The sequence below is a fragment of the Osmerus eperlanus genome, chromosome 13 (assembly GCF_963692335.1).
Source record: "Osmerus eperlanus chromosome 13, fOsmEpe2.1, whole genome shotgun sequence".
Taxonomy (NCBI): domain Eukaryota; kingdom Metazoa; phylum Chordata; class Actinopteri; order Osmeriformes; family Osmeridae; genus Osmerus; species Osmerus eperlanus.
In genome coordinates, this window is record NC_085030.1 from 8,500,701 (window position 1) to 8,520,581 (window position 19,881).

Sequence of the window (19,881 nt, forward strand, 5' to 3'; positions counted from 1 at the left end):
GGATCCATCTGGATAGTTAATAGGCCCTTGGCTCCCCGTCTACCTTGGAACATGCTGGGTGCAGCAGAATTCATTGCACGCCAGTAACATTCCATTTTCAATAGTGCTGTTTGTTTTTTCTTCCCCCTCTCTGAACATCACCATTATAGGGTACAGGGATGATAGCCACGCTTTTACAGTCAGTACAGCATGTTCAGACAATACTACCGTCAATTTAACTTATTATGTTTTCCTCGACTGGGGAAATTTTGTGCAACGAGAGAGAACAGTAAGTTATACACACATCCTTAATGCTACCCAATGTTCCCCTTGTGGTCGTAGTTATAATGCATCTTTAGCTGTAGTTTGGAGGCAATGGGAGATTGTTGCAATGGCCATTTACACCGTGTTGGACATGGTACCTGTTTTAAGTTGGCCTAATTTTGCTTAAGACTTGGACTTGTTCATCTTAGTTGACATTGCATTGAAACGATATAATTTGTTTCTATTGAAAAAATATCAACAATGTGTCTATATAGAGTGCGACATGTAAGAATGTTTAAATATGTTGGAAACTGAATACTTGCAGAGAGCGCCACCTTAAGCAGTTCTCTGATGTCAACGTCAATGAGAGCGAGACTCGTTACAGCGCTACTCCGACCTGAGTCCTGTTCTGCCGTTTGAAATGTTCTTAGTACCAGCCGCTCCTCTCTCTCTCTGCCCATCTTTCTTCCCTTCTAATCCAGCCGGTTGAACTAAGTCAATTTTCCATGGCACAGTGAGGTTAGCTGCTACCTGAGCCAAATTTCTGTCTGAGAAGAAGAAGGTAAGATTGATTTAAATGTTAGTAATTACGTCTGTCATCTATCTAAACCACAAAACGAACTATTTTACGTTCAGATAGCAATGGAAAAGTGGGTTAAAGATAAGATTCGATATCTTGTGTCACTCAATCCCTTTGTTAATAATAATAATGCCTTATTCACGATGTTGCGCACTGTCCGGGTCAGTTATGCTGCCGGGCTTTACAAAGCATATACTGTTGAGAATGAAAAGCTGGTAAATGTCTGAACTAATCTATCGTGATAACAATATTGGAATGCAGTAGCCCATACACCGTGTTAGTAGGATTGTCTATTTCCATCTATTGCAAAAGATCCTATGTGCGCAACTGAAGATTTTGGCAACCGGCACAGTAGTGGACACCCGACTTCTTCAGACGGTAAAATGTGTGGTATTGGAACAGTGTAGGATACCCTGTTAAAACTGTTGCATACCAAGATAGATTTTTGTCCTGTTATTTCACTTGTACAATTATTTCAGTATTCAAGATGAAAACATTTGAAAACGTTTTGTAGCCTCCTGCTCGTAAAGATGCATCTGTATTGAGAAGCCGACCGAAATGCCGTTGACAGAGTTTGTCCAAAGACAGCAGACTGGAAGATTGCAATAGGAAAACATGAGTTGACAGTTTGTGGATTTTTTCGAGAGAAGAGAATCATCGTCTCCGTTAGTAAGGTTTTTACCACACTTTGACAGGATAAAAAAAGGAGCTTCAAGCTTCTTCAAAGCTGCATTGTGGAGCATTCTTTGATCTTCTATACCCTAACTGCAGTTGGTACTGTTGACAGTTCACTTCAGTCAGTGATGAACATCTAAAAGCTTGTGTGAGAGCTCCAAGCAGTGGTTTAGTGGGTGCCGAACATTGACAGAACCGTGTATGACATCTATCCTGCCTTTAAGGGACAGCATGATATGTTGTGTGAATGATTATGAGCCAAACACAACTTGTTTTCTGTATTTCCCTTCATCGTATCCTATTTTTTCAGATCTGGTGTTGCACCGATCTATGTAGTGGCTCCCTCTTCATGTGAAACATGTTTGAAGGATTAGGAGTATCTTTCTTTGTCACTGCCTCTCCGTTCCAACTGGCTCCTAGACGTGTCTCTTGCCTTCGTCCCTTCTCCCTCAGGCTGGGTATGGATTACCTAGTAAATATATCTCATAGCACCATGACTCATTCCTGTAATGGTTTCAGTATGCCCTTTAAGGACACAAACCTCCTACCTTATGGGATAATGGGCATGGTTTTGGGGCGGGTCGATTATTATATATTGTGACAGGTGTAAGAGTGTGTGAAATGTTAATCACAGATGCACTGTGTTGTGGAGGTATAGCTGTTTTCTCTCCTGGCTTGTTCTCCAGACCTGTGAGATAGATCCTAAACATGTATTTTTGGATTGCATTATTTATATTGGGGAGGAGATTGTATGAGGCAGCTTCTCTCTTTTTTCCCTTTTTAATTCAGCAGAGTGATCTGAAAATGTCAGTCCTCATTAAAGTCTCACTGTGGTCTTTAGAAACTCTAGCAGACCGTTAAGAATGAACAATTTACCAACTGTTTGCTTGGCATAATGTACTCTTTTTCTGACGTCTTAGTCCTGCAGCGGAAAAACTACAGTGTTCACAGACTATTTAGTCATATACTGTAATTCAATGTTACTCTCAAAAGGCATACTATATTAATTAGGACTTCAATGTCATTGAATCACCAGGTCAAAGAGTCATTGTGATTTAATCACAGTTGACACCGGCTTTGACCTTTATTGATGTCACTTCTACTCCCCCATGTCAGAACGTGATTTTGATGATGAGTTTTCTCCGCCCCTTTTGGCACATCTCAGACACACATCTGTATCAGTAACCCCCCTAGAGCCTCAGGGATGACGGCCAAATCACGTCCTGTGTCATCACCATCACTCCAGCCAATAAAAGAGCCACCAGTCACACCAATAGCCCCCTGGCCCGGTTGAATGGAATTGTTCCTGCGTCTTGTCCAATGACTCTCCCCTCAGAAGCCCCGGACTGTAGCCTGATGCTGAGACCTGAAGCCTGCTCCCTCTGCTCTGGGGCCAGAAGACAGGTGTGTTCAGTCAAGCAGTAAGCAACAGGCCCATCACCCTCTGCCCCTCTCCATCATCCTCACACAGGTCACAGAAGACTCAAAGAGGGGGATAGAAAAGCAATTTGCTAACTCTATAAATCCAGGCACCTTGGGTAGCTAACCCTGGCCACACTGACTCGGGGCTATTATTTAGAATCTGGTAACCGATGCTCTCCTATTAACATTGAATGGCTTTGCGTCTGCCGGGTGTCTCTGGTGACACGTTTATGCAGGTGATTTACTGCCTGGCGCTGTTGTCCTGGCTCCCTTAGCCATGTCACTGGGGCTCTGTGGTCCAGACCGGGAAGGACAGAGGGAGTGCGGTGTCACTTTGGTATTCCATACTTACGGGAAATACCAAGAACCAGGCGAGTGTGTCTATGTGTCCGGGTTTGATATTTGTCCTTACGTTGTGTGTATGTTTTTTCTATCGATGCATCATTCTCGGTATGGTGTTTACTGTTTGTGCATCGTGATTGTGGGGTGATGGTGGGGTGATTGTTGGTGTGTGTGTGATTTCTCTGTTTCCCAGTGAGCCGGTAACGGGACTGAAGGTGGGGGTGGAGGAGGTGGGGGCTGCCTCAGACATTCTGAGGTACGCTCTAAAAGAGGTCATACATTCTGCCTTGGCTGACAGGGTTCTGTGCGCTGAGTGTCAGCCTATGAGGTGATGTTGTATTTCTTAATCCTGTCATCCTGACGACTATTGATGCTTGTGCCTTTGGTTGCCTCCTTTTGTCAGCCTTGTAAACAAACAGAGGGGGTGAATCATGCCTTTACCCCATGGATAAATATTTCTCTTTCATTGTGCTTCCAAAAAATAATCCAAGCCAAATCCCAATTACTGCACATCCATGAAGTTAATGCAAAATAAAACAAAATGGGGCTTTTATCAGCAAGTTCTGGTTCGTCAAAATCCAACGACTTTTGCTTCTGTTACAAGGGTTAAATGTTAGAATTAGCTGTAAATCAGCAAAGACTGAAATGCAAACTCATTTAGCAGGCCAAACAGGAAGTGCACCAAATCAAGATCTATGACTAATGCAGGCAGTACAAATGGACTCTCTTTCTGTGTGTGCTTCTATTCAGGGTGCAGCCTCAGACTACATCAGGACCTGTGGTCAGATAATTGGACTTAATGGTTTCAGCAGCAGACCTCTTCTATATCCTACCCCGTAATCACCTCTGGGCCATTGTTCCCCTGATTCTAGTAGGGATTAGACAAAAAAGATTTGGACAACATAGCTGACTGCCATATGAGTGCTGTCTTGCCTGCACCAGTCCTACTCCTGGTGTCAGATTAGACGTGGCTGTCACTGTTGTCATGTGTTGTTGGTCACTTTTAATCTTGTGCTCATGTGCTAATTTGTGCTAATTGGAGTCACACATTGTGATTTGCTTCACAGAAAGGCTTGTGTAAGGGCTGGAGGGATGGAGGGCTGGAGGGATGGAGGGCTGGAGGGATGGAGGGATGGAGGGATGAAGGGATGGAGGGCTGGAGGGATGGAGGGATGGAGGGCTGGAGGGATGGAGGGATGGAGGGCTGGAGTGATGGAGGTCTGGAGGGATGGAGGACTGGAGGGATGGAGGGATGGAGGGCTGGAGTGATGGAGGTCTGGAGGGATGGAGGGATGGAGGGCTGGAGGGCTGGAGGGATGGAGAGATGGAGGGATGGAGGGCTGGAGCGTGGCTGGTCCGTTTATTCCACTGCTAGGCTCCCGCCTGCATTACAGTATGGAGGCGAGCGTTCAGTACTCATGGAGCTTTACTGGGGTAATGTGCTGAGGGTGTGCACCGACTGGAAAAGCTGTCTGTGAACAACTGACTATGCATTGTCTCCAAATGTGGGGGCAATTTTGTTGCATGATGTATAATTTATCTTTATGTGGGGGACTGAGGTGTAGGACCGCATCTAGTGTTTACGCTTGTTTTGGAGCAGGAATTGTAAAATACTGATTTGGATAATTGCCTTGAGTCCTTGGCTTTCATTTCAGTTTAGATACATGATAGACTGTTTATGGCAATTTGAATTCCATTATTTTTTCATAAACAAGGTGACGAACTCATCAACATTTTGAAATCACTCTTTGCAGGTAAAACGTGGGTGCTCGCATTTGTTTGTGTGTCTGTGTGTGTTGAGGGAGAGCAAGAGCTGTGAGAGACTATCTCCATCTTGCCTTCAAAGGAACAACTTTGTCAGAATTTGAAAGCAGATTTATCTTCCTTTCTCCAGCAAAATGATATGTAATGCTCTCTCAATCTGCATGGTTGAAGATGCCTCAAAATGTGTTCATGTGATAACGATCTTCAAGATTTCAAAAGGAACATATCAATTTCACAGACATTGTCCAAGTCTTTTTGTATAGGCCAGGATTTGGAAGGAATAGTGAGTTCAGTGAGAAGTGAAGTTGTATTGTCGGAACATTGGTTATTCAGGGGATAAATGTGCCCGATTCCCGTGATATTTAAGCCTTTCATTTGCTCAGTGAAATTGGTTTCCAATTGATCCTCACCATGCAAAGGATGGTGATGATGAAGAATGAATGAAAGTCTTGAAGATGTGGAAGTTGAAATGCTCCCGCTCTGACGCCCTCCTGGTGAGCTGATAAAAAGTACTCATCCGACCCCAAACATGGGCCACAACGGAGACAAGCTTCTCCACCGAGTAAGAGGGAGCCACTGCCTAATTGAGTATCGAGGGATTGCTCCTTCTTTGCTGAATGATACATTTGACTTCCCCAAAGAGAGGATCGTGTCGATGTCCAACTGTGAGTGGGGATAAGAGTTTCCAAACTGAATTCTGTTTGCTGTATTTTAGGTGTGTGTTCGTGTGTTTTTCCTGTACGTGTGTTTGTTGCTCGGTCGATACAGATCCTCGGAAGAGATCGTTTGTCAAAGACAGCATTCCACATGCACGGGCCTCACGGCGGTCTCCGCGGCTTTATGATTTATCAAACAGAAAAGGTCACTCCGGCGGGCTGTAATTATTTCTGTCTGCTTTTATTTGGTGCTGCATGGGAGCGCTTGCTCTATTAGTGGCATATGTCGTTACGCGGTTTGTCTGGGGGAAGGAAGATGGCATTCATTTAAATCATGAAGCCCTATTATCAGTGAGGGACGTAGCTAGTCTCACAGGAAGAAAAGACACTTGTGTGTTTGTGTGTGTCTATGTGGGTGTGTGTGTTCAGGCTCAGCTATGCTCCGCGTTGCCCTTGTTAGGAGTCCTTGTACAGGACTTGTTGAGCCCTCTTACCACTGCACACAAGGGAAGAAACTAATTGCTATTACATGTAAATTCAGTTTGAGGTGGCTTGTCATGTTAAAGTAAGCCTTTATTTTCTGTGAGAATTCATTCATTTAGAACCCAATTATTGTAGCTATGAGCCTAACAAAGTTTCATAGCTTTCTGTGATATAGCTTACTGTAAAATCAGATAATCTACATGCAAAGATCTTCCTCGTTCATCCTTTTACAAGGGGTTGTTTTTTTTAGACCAGATCGAGACCATTTGATAATGTAAGTCTTGGCACAGAGGCAAAACCGAATATATTTTATTTAATCTAATTACAAAAAAATTGTAGTGGCCTACCTGTAGTGATGAAGTTTAATGGAGCGTGGATAATGCACATTCTGAACACAAGCTGGCCTGTTGTATTTTATGCATTGTGTAGTTTTGTATTCTAAAGTTGCTGTTTATGTCTGCCTCACCAAGCCATCTAACTTGCTCCTAATCAATCTAGTGGAAGTGCTAGATATCGTTCCTATGGAAACTGTTAACAGAGAGTTCATACTTATCCGTATGCAGGCCTATCCAAGCACCAGCGAGATGTTCTAAGATGTGTAACATTCTGTCCTGGCAGATTGTATTGTTGTTGGAAAGTCCTTGGTATACTAGCAGGTCAGTAGGTCTCTGACCTTCACTGTGCTTCTGCCAGCTGCTTTAGTTTGGGCCTCCATGTGAAGCCTGGAAGCTGTATGTGTGCTGTGCCAGATCCTCATGATTCAGATGGCAGATTATTGCACTGGCCTGACCTTTCCCATCCACCCAATCACTTTGACCTTTAAGTGTCATCAAGCTAACGCTAGGTCTTGGGCTTTCCAACAAAATCATCTTTTGGTAACCCCGTAGTGAATCTTTTTTTATCTGTCGTAACTTTCACGCACTTAAACCCCCCCCCCCCCCCCTCCACTTCTCTTCAAACTCGAGGGGTCATTTGGAACAATGTGTCTAGTTCTGTGAGGTTCCTTGCCTTGGCTTCTCTGCAGCCTCATTGCTAGCAGGGAGCCATGTACTGCATGTGAGGAAATGCTAATCGTGCCTGGTTTTTATTTTTAGAGCGCATCTCCTCCGAGTACACCGTCTCAATGAGGAGGCAGTGAGTCATGTTAAAACCAATGAATATGAACTTAACAGAAGCCCACAGTGCTACAACAGACTACTCACATCCTTGCGAAAACTTAGGTTAGTATAGGTTATCTGGTTAGTATAGGTTAATATGTGTATTAGAGGTTTAGTATACCGTATTGTATATAATTTTGTATATTAGGAGGTGTATTATATTATATTTTAGCTTATCGTAGGTTTAACCTATGTTCTGAGTACTCATATGTCATGTTATGCCAGGTTGCTTTGTGTTGTCTTGTTCCAAAAATTTCAGTGCCCAGTCTAACCCTGTGTTGTTCTGTGCATCAGAAAATAAAAGACTTGAATTTGAACTAAAGGGCCTTTTTCCCCAACTAGTTTTGCATTCTGTCATAGACTAAGCATGTCAATTAATATGTTTTGTGGCAACTAACATGTCATCTTGTACGATGTAATTTTGAAAATGCTTTGGAAATTTTTGTTTTGTCGTTACAGATCTTATTGTTATTCAAGCTGTCACCAACTAAACATTGGTACCAACCAGAATGTGTAACAAGCACTGAGGTGAATATGTAAACATTTGCTTGAGGAGTTAAACCTTTACGTGCGCAGGCCTAACTCATAAGACAGGCCTTCAATCAAATGGACATGCTTAATTTACCAATTTGGTCTGGTTTGTTTCTGCTTACTGTATTTAATGAAGGAATTACAAGCAGGTGTGGGATAATGCTAAATGAGTGCTTATCTGTGTGGGTATATCCTCATCAACTACAGTGGATTTCCCCCCCCCCCGGCAACACAATCTGTTGTGTTTTTACATTGACTTGCACAGACAGACATCAACATGAAACGCCTTCTTTAACCTGTCAGGGGCTGGGAATGCATTGAAAGTCACTTTGTCTTCGTGGATAAACACAAACTATGCCTCATTAAAACCTTGGAGGTGATCTTTGTTGAAAGATTCATCTGTGCTCTCCTATGGAGAGAGCAAGGTCTTTGAAGACCTCAAACTGAGAGGTTCTCAGATCTCAGCCTTTATGCAAATAACACCACCTAACAATAGGATTCTGGCGTTCTATTGGTTTAACCTTGTCCCTCAATACCACAAGGCTGTGGGAGAGAGGGATTGAGAGAGGAGGAAGAGGAAGAGAGAGATGCACGAAGAGAAAGAAAGCAGTTCCGTGTTTTCCTGAACACCAGCCTTCCTTTTTTTACTCTTTCCTCCACATCATAATCACTTCTTAGATGTAACCTTAATATCAAACCTATCTTTAGATTTTCTGATGGGCAGCGTTTACTCCTAGTTTCAAGGCTTTTATCATGAACATGACAATTTGGCAAGTCTTATTTCACACTGGGACTAACGTGGTCCTCAGACAATCGAAGAAGGGAGCTGTGTGTGCTCTTAACTGGTGAGTGTGCCTGTGTGTCGTTGTTGCGTGTGTTTAGATTATAGCAGTGGGTATGTGTGTGTGTGTTTGCATGAAGCTCATTCTAGCATGATAAGAGAGCTTATCTGCAACATGGCAGACCCTGAGGCAGTCCAGGTAGAGATGGAGACCTGGGTGCTGGGGGGTCGGAGGGCTGGGGGTGCCGGGGGGGTTGGGAGTGCTGCAGGGGTAGGGGCGGCTGGAGAGCCTGGAGGGGCTGCTGGCGCAGGGCACGAGAGGTGAGAGGACACTGAGATCTGGAGCGGAGCAGGGGTGCTGAAAACGAGTTGCAGTGATATGGACTGACTGCTGATAGAGCTGGAGTCATTCTCTCTCTCTCTCTCTCTCTCTCTCTCTCTCTCTCTCTCTCTCTCTCTCTCTCTCTCTCTCTCTCTCTCTCTCTCTCTCTCTCTCTCTCTCTCTCTCTCTCTCTCTCTCTCTCTCTCTCTCTCTCTCTCGCTCTCTCGCTTTTTCTCTATCTCTTTCTCCATTTCCCTCTCTCCCTATACCTGTCTCTCTCTGGAAGCTCTCTCTTTATATGTCTCTCTGTCTCTCTACTTATCTCTCTATATACCTCCTTGTGAGATGCAGATCCTTCAGTCAAGCATCCTCATCTAGGATTCACATCACTGCGGAGCTCATCCAGTCAGAGGTCGCCAGTCAATCCTACCTAGAGCCTAGATACTTCACTCCCACTCATTGCCTTTCCTGTGGGGGGAGTTCAGTGAGTCCTGATTTCCAACCTGTCTGTCTATCCATCTGTCCTATGGGGGATGTTGTTTGCCATGGTGCCTTACTTTGACACCGGGCTGGGCCAAAGGCAATACCTGAGGTGAGGTGCAGAGTTTTATCACAGTCAACAGCCTTTAAATAACCGATCCCCTGCTGTTTAGAAATACACAGAAAGATGAGCTGTAGCCTTGGAAACGTGTTCATCACTCTTATCTAACATATTTAGTTTGCATGTTGCACTTCTCAAATTGGTTAAATCTTCATCTTATTTATTTATGTATTTAATGATATACTTAAATGGACAGGGTGCTGGGTGATGTTGATGGTGAGTGGTGGGAGTGAGGTTAGCGTGCCTCTACAGGGTGTGAGGGGAGTTCAAGAGAGGAGTATGTGTGCCCTTATCAAAACCTCCAGTATGAGAGAGGTGGAGATGAGATGGTGCTCCTCCTCCTCCCCGCCCTCCTCCTCCCCCACCTCTTCCTCCTGCACCTCCTCTTCCTCCCCAACCTCCCCAACCTCCTCCTCCTGCACCTCCTCTTCCTCCCCCACCTCCTCCTCCTGCACCTCCTCTTCCTCCCCCACCTCCTCCTCCTGCACCTCCTCTTCCTCCCCCACCTCCTCCTCCTGCACCTCCTCCTCCCCCACCTCCTCCTCCTGCACCTCCTCTTCCTCCCCCACCTCCTCCTCCTGCACCTCCTCTTCCTCCCCCACCTCCTCCTCTTGCATTTCCTCTTCCTCCCCCACCCCCTCCCCCACCTCCTCCTCCTGCATCTCCTCTTCCTCTCCCACGTCCTCCTCTACCTCCTCCTCTCCCACCTCCTCCACCTCCTCCTCCTCTCCCACCTCCTCCACCTCCTCCTCCACCTCCTCCTCTACCTCCTCTCCCACCTCCTCCTCTACCTCCTCCTCTCCCACCTCCTCTTCTTCCTCCTCCCCCTTCTGCTGGCCTGTGACTAAGGAGCCTCCGGCCTAACTGACTAATTAAACCTGACATCACACCATAACCTGCTCTGCTGGACATTTCCTTAAACACACACACATTCACATTTGTATATTTACACTCACAAACATTCTTTATTGTGTATAGTAGTTCTACACACACACAAAATCACCTCTTTCTGTGCTTGCTCATCGACTCATTCATCTGAGAGTGCCTTGGTGTGTAAATGTAACCTAGCTTGCAGTGTGACCACCAGCCTCTGACTCGCCTCTGACACTTCTTGAACAGCATCAAGAAATATTCCATCCAGAGGACAATGAGAGAATTAAGTGCAGTTTCCTATGAACTGACTGTTAATGGAGAGTCGAACGGTAATGAACGGTATGAACTGTCAAGGCCTCTGTGTGCGTGGCGCTGGGACTGCCGTGTTCGCCTTCAGTCAGAAACACTGTAGGAGAGTCATTTTGTAGACGATCACAGTGTGGATTCGCAAATGGCATGATATGGAAGGCGCCCTTCTGATGACAACACATTCAGCGTGTGTGGGATGAAAGAGAGAGCGTGTGAGCTGTTCAGACACAGCCCACCGGCAGAGAGCTCTCTGCTGGCCTTGCTGTGCAGCCTGTTTAGAAGTTAATTGTTACGCATGGGGAAGGGCAAGGTATGGATGAAGAAGGAGTGAGTGCACTTTTGGGTAAGAAGACCTCCTGAAGGTAAAGATAGGAGCTCTTGGCCTCTAGTAAGCGGACCAACATGGTGAGGATAGAATGTAAATTTTATGCACTGTTTTGACTGGATAACAGAGCTAGCTCTCCACACAGAGATGCTCATTATCCCCACCGTGGCTAACAGCTTTACTAATATGCCTTTTTATTAGATTGCTATTCTGAGACCATTAAATTCTTTGTTGTTTTCTTTAATGGTATTTTTCTATTCATCAATTAAGGATACTGCATGAAAGAGGCTTGTCATTTTTCCAGACCTCTCACTTTAGACCGAATGCACATTTACTAATCAGAGATCAACAAGAAGATTATACTCTGCAGCTGGGTTATAAACATTTGACTTCCTGGCTTTTAACTCATGAGCAAATACGACTCTGTAAACACTGGTGTCTGGGGATAATGGTGATGTTTTTATGGTGGTAGTGGCTTTTTATTTTAATAGCGCCATGCTGTGAATTTTGATGGAGCGTTGCTTTTGGAGATCGTGCTCAGACTACAGTGTACTCTCACCACTCAGAGCTCCGGAGTTATGTTTCAAAATATCCAGAATCATGCAGGTTTAATAATGCAAAACCACATGTAGCTAATGTCTGACATTGGCAAGGTAGACTGCTACTGTTACTGATTTGAATGTATATCTTGGCCAGACACTCCCACTAGCTTCCTTTCTAAATGATCCATGTACACAGGATGTAAGTCTGTTAAAATGTTGATATTTACTTAGTATTCGGTCATTGGGTGGATGGATGGGAGTAAGAACGAGAGGCAGGGGAGAGAGAAGATGGGAGTAAGAACGAGAGACAGGGGAGAGAGAGGATGGGAGTAAGAACGAGAGAGGCAGGGGAGAGAGAGGATGGGAGTAAGAATGAGAGACAGGGGAGAGAGAGGATGGGAGTAAGAACGAGAGAGGCAGGGGAGAGAGAGGATGGGAGTAAGAACGAGAGGCAGGGGAGAGAGAGGATGGGAGTAAGAACGAGAGGCGGGGGAGAGAGAGGATGGGAGTAAGAACGAGAGAGACAGGGGAGAGAGACGATGGGAGTAAGAACGAGAGACAGGGGAGAGAGAGGATTGGAGTAAGAACGAGAGAGGCAGGGGAGAGAGAGGATGGGAGTAAGAACGAGAGAGACAGGGGAGAGAGAGGATGGGAGTAAGAACGAGAGAGGCAGGGGAGAGAGACGATGGGAGTAAGAACGAGAGACAGGGGAGAGAGAGGATTGGAGTAAGAACGAGAGAGGCAGGGGAGAGAGAGGATGGGAGTAAGAACGAGAGAGACAGGGGAGAGAGAGGATGGGAGTAAGAACGAGAGAGGCAGGGGAGAGAGAGGATGGGAGTAAGAACGAGAGGCAGGGGAGATAGAGGATGGGAGTAAGAACGAGAGAGGCAGGGGAGAGAGAGGATGGGAGTAAGAACGAGAGGCAGGGGAGAGAGAAGATGGGAGTAAGAACGAGAGAGACAGGGGAGAGAGAGGATGGGAGTAAGAACGAGAGACAGGGGAGAGAGAGGATGGGAGTAAGAACGAGAGAGGCAGGGGAGAGAGAGGATGGGAGTAAGAACGAGAGAGGCAGGGGAGAGTGAGGATGGGAGTAAGAACGAGAGGCAGGGGAGAGAGAGGATGGGAGTAAGAACGAGAGAGGCAGGGGAGAGAGAGGATGGGAGTAAGAACGAGAGGCAGGGGAGAGAGAGGATGGGAGTAAGAACGAGAGAGGCAGGGGAGAGAGAGGATGGGAGTAAGAACGAGAGAGGCAGGGGAGAGAGAGGATGGGAGTAAGAACGAGAGAGGCAGGGGAGAGAGAGGATGGGAGTAAGAACGAGAGAGACAGGGGGCGGTCCTCATTCAATTTCACCAACATTTATTCCAAACGTTAATTTCATTGTGCTATCAGGGCAGTTCCTGGGGTGAAAATGAAGGCAGAGCAGGAACAAATTGCTTTCATGTTACAGTGAGCATTCCCCTTGGATTGTACAGACCAGGACACATCTCCTCTAATTAAATTCTCCCTGTTGTATTTAAAACCATAAATGTAATTAGAATATTTAGTTCCATTTAAAACTCATCAGTGTCCCTCTCATCCATGCCAAAATGTTATTATATTAGCTTTTGCTGTGTTCCTAGTCGGTCCTTGCTGGTACAGAAGGAGAGTTGCTATAGAGATGACCACTATGACAGAGTGATTCAGGCAGTCCTTTGGTGTTCTACACACCGACATAAACTGCAATACAGACACACACTTTTTAATATTTCTTTACTGTTCTCTCTGCACACTCACACACACACACACACACTCAAACCACACTTCTTTTTATGGCTGTACCATTCCCACTTCATACATATACACGTACACACACACCACATTTCTCTATAAAGCTCTGCAATTCCCTCTTCCCATACACACACACACAGACCTTTTTCCCTTCAGTCTGTCCTCCCAGTTCTGTCTCCACAGACGCCTCTCTGTCTGTCTGCACAGCTCTCTTTGATTGCATGAACACACAACCTTAAACTTTTCTCGCTATCTGTCTCTACCATTCTCAGTGTTTGCATTCACACCCCCTCGATCGCTTATTGATACACACGTGCACAAACACTCTAGCACCAAGCGCTAGCGTCGAGAGGAAGTCTACGCCTTTTCTCTTCTCTCTCTGTAATTGTTCCGCACACCTTTCGACGTATTTCCTCGCCTCCGTTTTTCCGATTAGCCTCTCCCTCTTTCGAGCTATCTCTCTCACATTCTTACCCTACCCACTTCTGAATCATTCTTTCTCCTTTCCATGTTTTAATTGTCCTATCTCTGTCTTCTTTCACTCTCTCACCTATGTGCTTCTCTCTTTCTCTCCATCTCTCTCCTCCTTTTCCGCCTCTCTTTCTCACTCTCTCTTCCTTCCTCTCCAGTTCCACTGTAAATCGGGCACCCCTGTCCCTTCCTACAGCGGCTGCTCCTCAACACATGGCATCTTTCCTCTTCCCGCTCCTCTCCCCCCTCTAGGCGGGGCCTGACCTGCCACAGGAAATCAATACAAATCTGATGGCCCCTGTCACAGTCATTAAGCCTACTTTCCTGCAGGATGTATGGAGTGCACCCTGCCTATTTACACAAGCCAATTACCTTGAGTCTAGTAAAATGACTAAACCATTAGGAGACCCTGGCACCTCCTACTGCTCCGCCCCCAGCCCCGCCCCTGTTCCACCACCCATGTCTCTCTCGTTCTTACTCCCATCCTCTCTCTCCATCCTCTCTCTCCCCTGTCTCTCTCGTTCTTACTCCCATCCTCTCTCTCCCCTGTCTCTCTCGTTCTTACTCCCATCCTCTCTCTCCATCCTCTCTCTCCCCTGTCTCTCTCGTTCTTACTCCCATCCTCTCTCTCCCCTGCCTCTCTCGTTCTTACTCCCATCCTCTCTCTCCCCTGCCTCTCGTTCTTACTCCCATCCTCTCTCTCCCCTGCCTCTCTCGTTCTTACTCCCATCCTCTCTCTCCCCTGTCTCTCGTTCTTACTCCCATCCTCTCTCTCCCCTGCCTCTCTCGTTCTTACTCCCATCCTCTCTCTCCCCTGCCTCTCGTTCTTACTCCCATCCTCTCTCTCCCCTGTCTCTCTCGTTCTTACTCCCATCCTCTCTCTCCCCTGCCTCTCTCGTTCTTACTCCCATCCTCTCTCTCCCCTGTCTCTCTCGTTCTTACTCCCATCCTCTCTCTCCCCTGCCTCTCTCGTTCTTACTCCCATCCTCTCTCTCCCCTGTCTCTCGTTCTTACTCCCATCCTCTCTCTACCCTGCCTCTCTCGTTCTTACTCCCATCCTCTCTCTCCCCTGTCTCTCTCGTTCTTACTCCCATCCTCTCTCTCCCCTGTCTCTCTCGTTCTTACTCCCATCCTCTCTCACCCTTGCCTCTCTCGTTCTTACTCCCATCCTCTCTCTCCCCTGCCTCTCTCGTTCTTACTCCCATCCTCTCTCTCCCCTGTCTCTCTCGTTCTTACTCCCATCCTCTCTCTCCCCTGCCTCTCTCGTTCTTACTCCCATCCTCTCTCTCCCCTGTCTCTCTCGTTCTTACTCCCATCCTCTCTCTCCCCTGCCTCTCTCGTTCTTACTCCCATCCTCTCTCTCCCCTGCCTCTCGTTCTTACTCCCATCCTCTCTCTCCCCTGCCTCTCGTTCTTACTCCCATCCTCTCTCTCCCTGCCTCTCTCGTTCTTACTCCCATCCTCTCTCTCCCCTGTTTCTCGTTCTTACTCCCATCCTCTCTCTCCCCTGCCTCTCGTTCTTACTCCCATCCTCTCTCTCCCCTGCCTCTCTCGTTCTTACTCCCATCCTCTCTCTCCCCTGTCTCTCTCGTTCTTACTCCCATCCTCTCTCTCCCCTGTCTCTCTCGTTCTTACTCCCATCCTCTCTCCCCTGTCTCTCTCGTTCTTACTCCCATCCTCTCTCTCCCCTGCCTCTCGTTCTTACTCCCATCCTCTCTCTCCCCTGTCTCTCGTTCTTACTCCCATCCTCTCTCTCCCCTGCCTCTCTCGTTCTTACTCCCATCCTCTCTCTCCCCTGTCTCTCTCGTTCTTACTCCCATCCTCTCTCTCCCCTGCCTCTCTCGTTCTTACTCCCATCCTCTCTCTCCCCTGTCTCTCGTTCTTACTCCCATCCTCTCTCTCCCCTGCCTCTCTCGTTCTTACTCCCATCCTCTCTCTCCCCTGTCTCTCTCGTTCTTACTCCCATCCTCTCTCTCCCCTGTCTCTCTCGTTCTTACTCCCATCCTCTCTCACCCTTGCCTCTCTCGTTCTTACTCCCATCCTCTCTCTCCCCTGCCTCTCTCGTTTTTACTCCCATCCTCTCTCTCCCTTGCCTCTCTCGTTCTTACTCCCATCCTCTCTCTCCCCTGCCTCTCTCGTTCTTACTCCCATCCTCTCTCTCCCCTGTCTCTCTCGTTCTTACTCCCATCCTCTCTCTCCCCTGCCTCTCTCGTTCTTACTCCCATCCTCTCTCTCCCCTGTCTCTCTCGTTCTTACTCCCATCCTCTCTCTCCCTTGCCTCTCTCGTTCTTACTCCCATCCTCTCTCTCCCCTGCCTCTCTCGTTCTTACTCCCATCCTCTCTCTCCCCTGCCTCTCGTTCTTACTCCCATCCTCTCTCTCCCCTGCCTCTCGTTCTTACTCCCATCCTCTCTCTCCCCTGCCTCTCGTTCTTACTCCCATCCTCTCTCTCCCCTGCCTCTCTCGTTCTTACTCCCATCCTCTCTCTCCCCTGTCTGCCCTGGCTCCTCTCGCGTGCCTCTTCTGTCTTCCACCTCTCCCGCCCTCCTCCAATCCCTCTCTTTCTCTCTTTTGCTAACCACCTCTATGTCCCCTCGCTTACACCCTTTCTCCGCTAAGCCTCTCTTCCCTCCTTCCCTCCCTCCCTCGCTCCCGTTCTCTTCCCCATGTCACCCCTTCTCCTGCATGCTGCCACACTGCCCAGATGAGTTTGTTGTGCGCCTTACAGAAATTATAAGGCGTTCTTGTCATTTTTCACCTGAGGTCAATAGGAGTTTGCGGCTCAATTTTAGCGAGTGCATGAAACGCCTGACATTTGGAGGAGATGTGAGTGAGAAGCTGGGGTGCTGGGGAGCCAGGGCTAGCGGTCCTTGTCTTGCTGCTTATCATTCTGATATGTCCGTCTCTAGAGAAACTGGATGGCTTTCTCTGGGTCTATGATTTGAGCTATGGTTGCTTATCAAACATGAATGCATTTTCCTCCCCATGAATTAGAATTGGGATTGGAATTGGATTATTTGACAAGGTCTCCCATACTTCCCTGAAAAGTAACATTAGGACCTCTTCGTTCCCTGGGTATGGATCTAAGGCCAACGTTTCTGAAGAAAAATGAAAAGAGAGGGCGGGATAGTGTGTGTGTATGTGTGAGAGAGAGTGAGAGAGAGCCGGATTGTGTCAACCACAGAGGCTAGAAATAACTGTATTGAGACTTTGCTCAAGTGTTTCTACTCCCGGGCTCTGTGCGGTATCATTCCTGCCAGGAGTTCATTTCAGTTATTCTTCTTTTACATTTCATTATTGTCTCGTATGAACAAAACAACACAAAGAAACACATGGAGCAGTCTGAAGCTTAGCCTAGATTAGATTTAAACCATACTAATGTAGGAATGTCCACTGCAAGCCTATCACTTTCAACAGCAGAATGAATAATTTTCCTTTCATCATTGACTAGTCTGTCGTGAATCCAAACAGGAATCATTGGTGTTTCTGAGTTTTCATCTGAACTGTTGATTGAACAGAAATAGATAATAGGAAAGATCCTTTCTTGTTTGGCTAGTAAAGTGTCTAGATCTTGGTGTAATTGCTTATGGATGAAAACATGTTATCATTGGATAATGTCCCTCTTCTCTCCTCTCTGTGAGGGATTGATTGACAGCACTGTAGACTGACGGATTAGCTCCAAAAAACACCTATACATTTAGAACGTCGCATAGACTCAAAGCTGCTGTTCAAGATAGTGCCATTGAGTTATTGAGTGTAAGTGCTTCATCTCTTAACCCCTTCTCCTGATCCCATTTGAAACGTGACACCTCAAACCTGCACTGTACTCTGTTAGAATTTTCAATTTGTAACCCTGCTAGCTGTCTCTGTGTCTGTCTTCACCCCTCAGTAATGTATTTTCTCTCATATATAATCTCCTGTAAATGACTCTTCTGTTATGATTACTAGTAGAGGTTCTGGTACGTACAGGTTCAGTCTCACATCACCTTTGGCATTTTCTCTTTTCTCTCAGGCAGTATGGGCACCAAAGAGTCTCTCTTGACCTCCTTCACCTCAACTCCATCAAGACATTTATGAGCCTTAACTGGTCTGTCAAGGACTACCAAGAGAACTACAGACTGCTTCTTGAGAGTGTGTCATTGTTTGTCATTCAAGAAGCCGCTATATCATCCCTATAAAAAAGTATCAAACTACTGAAATCCCTAGTCTCCTTTTCTCATCACTCTCACCAGAAACATGGTGGCCCCTACTGGTTTTTGAAAGATGTAGCCTACGGCGCCTGCTAGTTTGTTGTTAAAAGCAGCTCTGTCCTCAATGACTAACATGTTGCCTTGAACTCTCCACCATTCTCCTCTGTTCTCCTCTTTCAGCTCAAGTTAGAGCACCCAAAACCCCAGTTAATGAGCAACTGAATGCCCTGTGTACAGCGTGCTGCCGCAACTGCAACAAAAACAAGGATGAAAAAAAAAACCCACATTGCTGCCTGGAGCTGTGAAAATGTAAGCTAAGTGCTAACCTTGGTGGCCTAATGGCTCTAAATAGCGTCTGAATGTCAGTTCAGGTCCAGAGAGTCTGAGAGTCCTCAGCCTCAGGCTAATGGGAAACGCGCTGGTTTGAACTTGTGAAAAGGACTGGGCAAGGGGGAGAAGCTTCAGATGGATTAAAAGGGCTGGATGGAGCCAAACGCTGTGAGGAAATGGATGTGCTGTGCTGTTGTGCCACGGGGGGCACTGAGTCAACGCCCAGCCCCAAAGACAGACCCTTCCGGAAACGAAACCCAAAAGTCTGGAGCTGCATGTGCAGACAGTGACCTGCACCAGCCACGTGAGGTACTTTTCCTCACCCACCCCTTTGTGTGGGAATGGAGAGGAAACAACAATGGCATCCTCATCTGGGGGTTTGTATCCACACAGGGCCACGGGTGCGTGCCTCCTCATAGTCTGCTAATAAGGCATGACATCGTCAGCTGTGACAGTGCAAAAAGGATTAGATAAGCCAACAGTGGGAGGCCTGCGAGGACAGAGCTGGTGTTGAGGAGTTCAGCTTCTCTCCGCCTCCAGACTGGAGTCAGCTTGTGGCACACAGGCAGCAGGCTGGTGAGATGTAGCGGCGCCATGCTCCGAGGAGCAGGGAGCGGAGGGGAGGGGAGGGAGAGGAATCCTGTAAGTGGTCTTTAATTGAACGTCCTCTCCTAAGGCTCCCCAGAAGGGCTGTGGGGAGAAGAGGTCCAGCTCTGGTTGGCCTGCTCCACTGGTTCAGATGATGATGCCAAGAGGTGAATAATGGCTCTTTCCCGCAAAATCCAGATGTGAAGTCTTCATTAAGAGACGTGTTTCCTCCTGGGATGAGTTAAAGGCAATGAGGCGAGGGAAAGACATGATTTACAGGATTCTGACTCCACAATCTATCTCATTTTCCCTCACATTAAGCTTTAAAAGCAAGCGCTCCTCACCAGTCGTGGCCTTTTATTCGACAATAAAGAGCTGGAGTGTCACATGCAAAGGAGATTAGCTGGGAACATTGTGACGGGGAGAGTCTGATAGCATGGTGGACAGGTGCTGGGTTTTGGTGGTGGCATTGTCAAAGGGGCCTGTCTCACTAGGCATAATAAGCCTTATCACAACCAGCTCTTGAAATTGTGCATCCAGAATGTATTATTTATTTTGCAGTCTGAGTGCTATCAGCACACATTTTTCTGTGGTGGCTTCATTTTTAGCTAAACAATTTTCTCCGGCCTGTTTTGAAACGGGTGTGGTTGTGGGTTCTTTTTCTTTTTTTCAAATGGCTTTTTCCCCCATTTCCAGTCCTCAGTTTCCTTAGTTTGTTATTTGGGACACTGATGAAAAAGGACTGGGAGAAAGGAAACGTCGCTCTCTCCCATTTGAAAGCATTGTCTGTGTCATTGGGCTTTCAAAGTGTTTTATCAGCAGAGCGCAAAATGGTTGTGTGAAATTTGCTGTGCAGGCTTTATGGAATTGGCAGCAGAAGGAGTCTATTCTTCTCAAGATGTCTGGCTCAGGGGCGTCAAATTTCAACCA

At 46.7% G+C, this 19,881-nt stretch overlaps 1 protein-coding gene across 3 annotated transcripts in view; it reads left to right on the top strand.

The window, feature by feature from the left end:
• Window positions 1–521: 521 nt before the first annotated feature.
• The window catches only part of drp2 (dystrophin related protein 2), a 90,087-nt gene continuing 70,727 nt past the window's right edge, over window positions 522–19,881 (top strand). The window contains exon 1 of one of the 3 annotated variants that reach the window (XM_062476589.1): window positions 522–805. The gene's annotated coding sequence lies outside the window, so the exon portion shown is untranslated. The remainder of the gene's footprint in view (window positions 806–19,881) is intronic. The other 2 variants (XM_062476588.1, XM_062476586.1) reach the window with 2 other exon arrangements.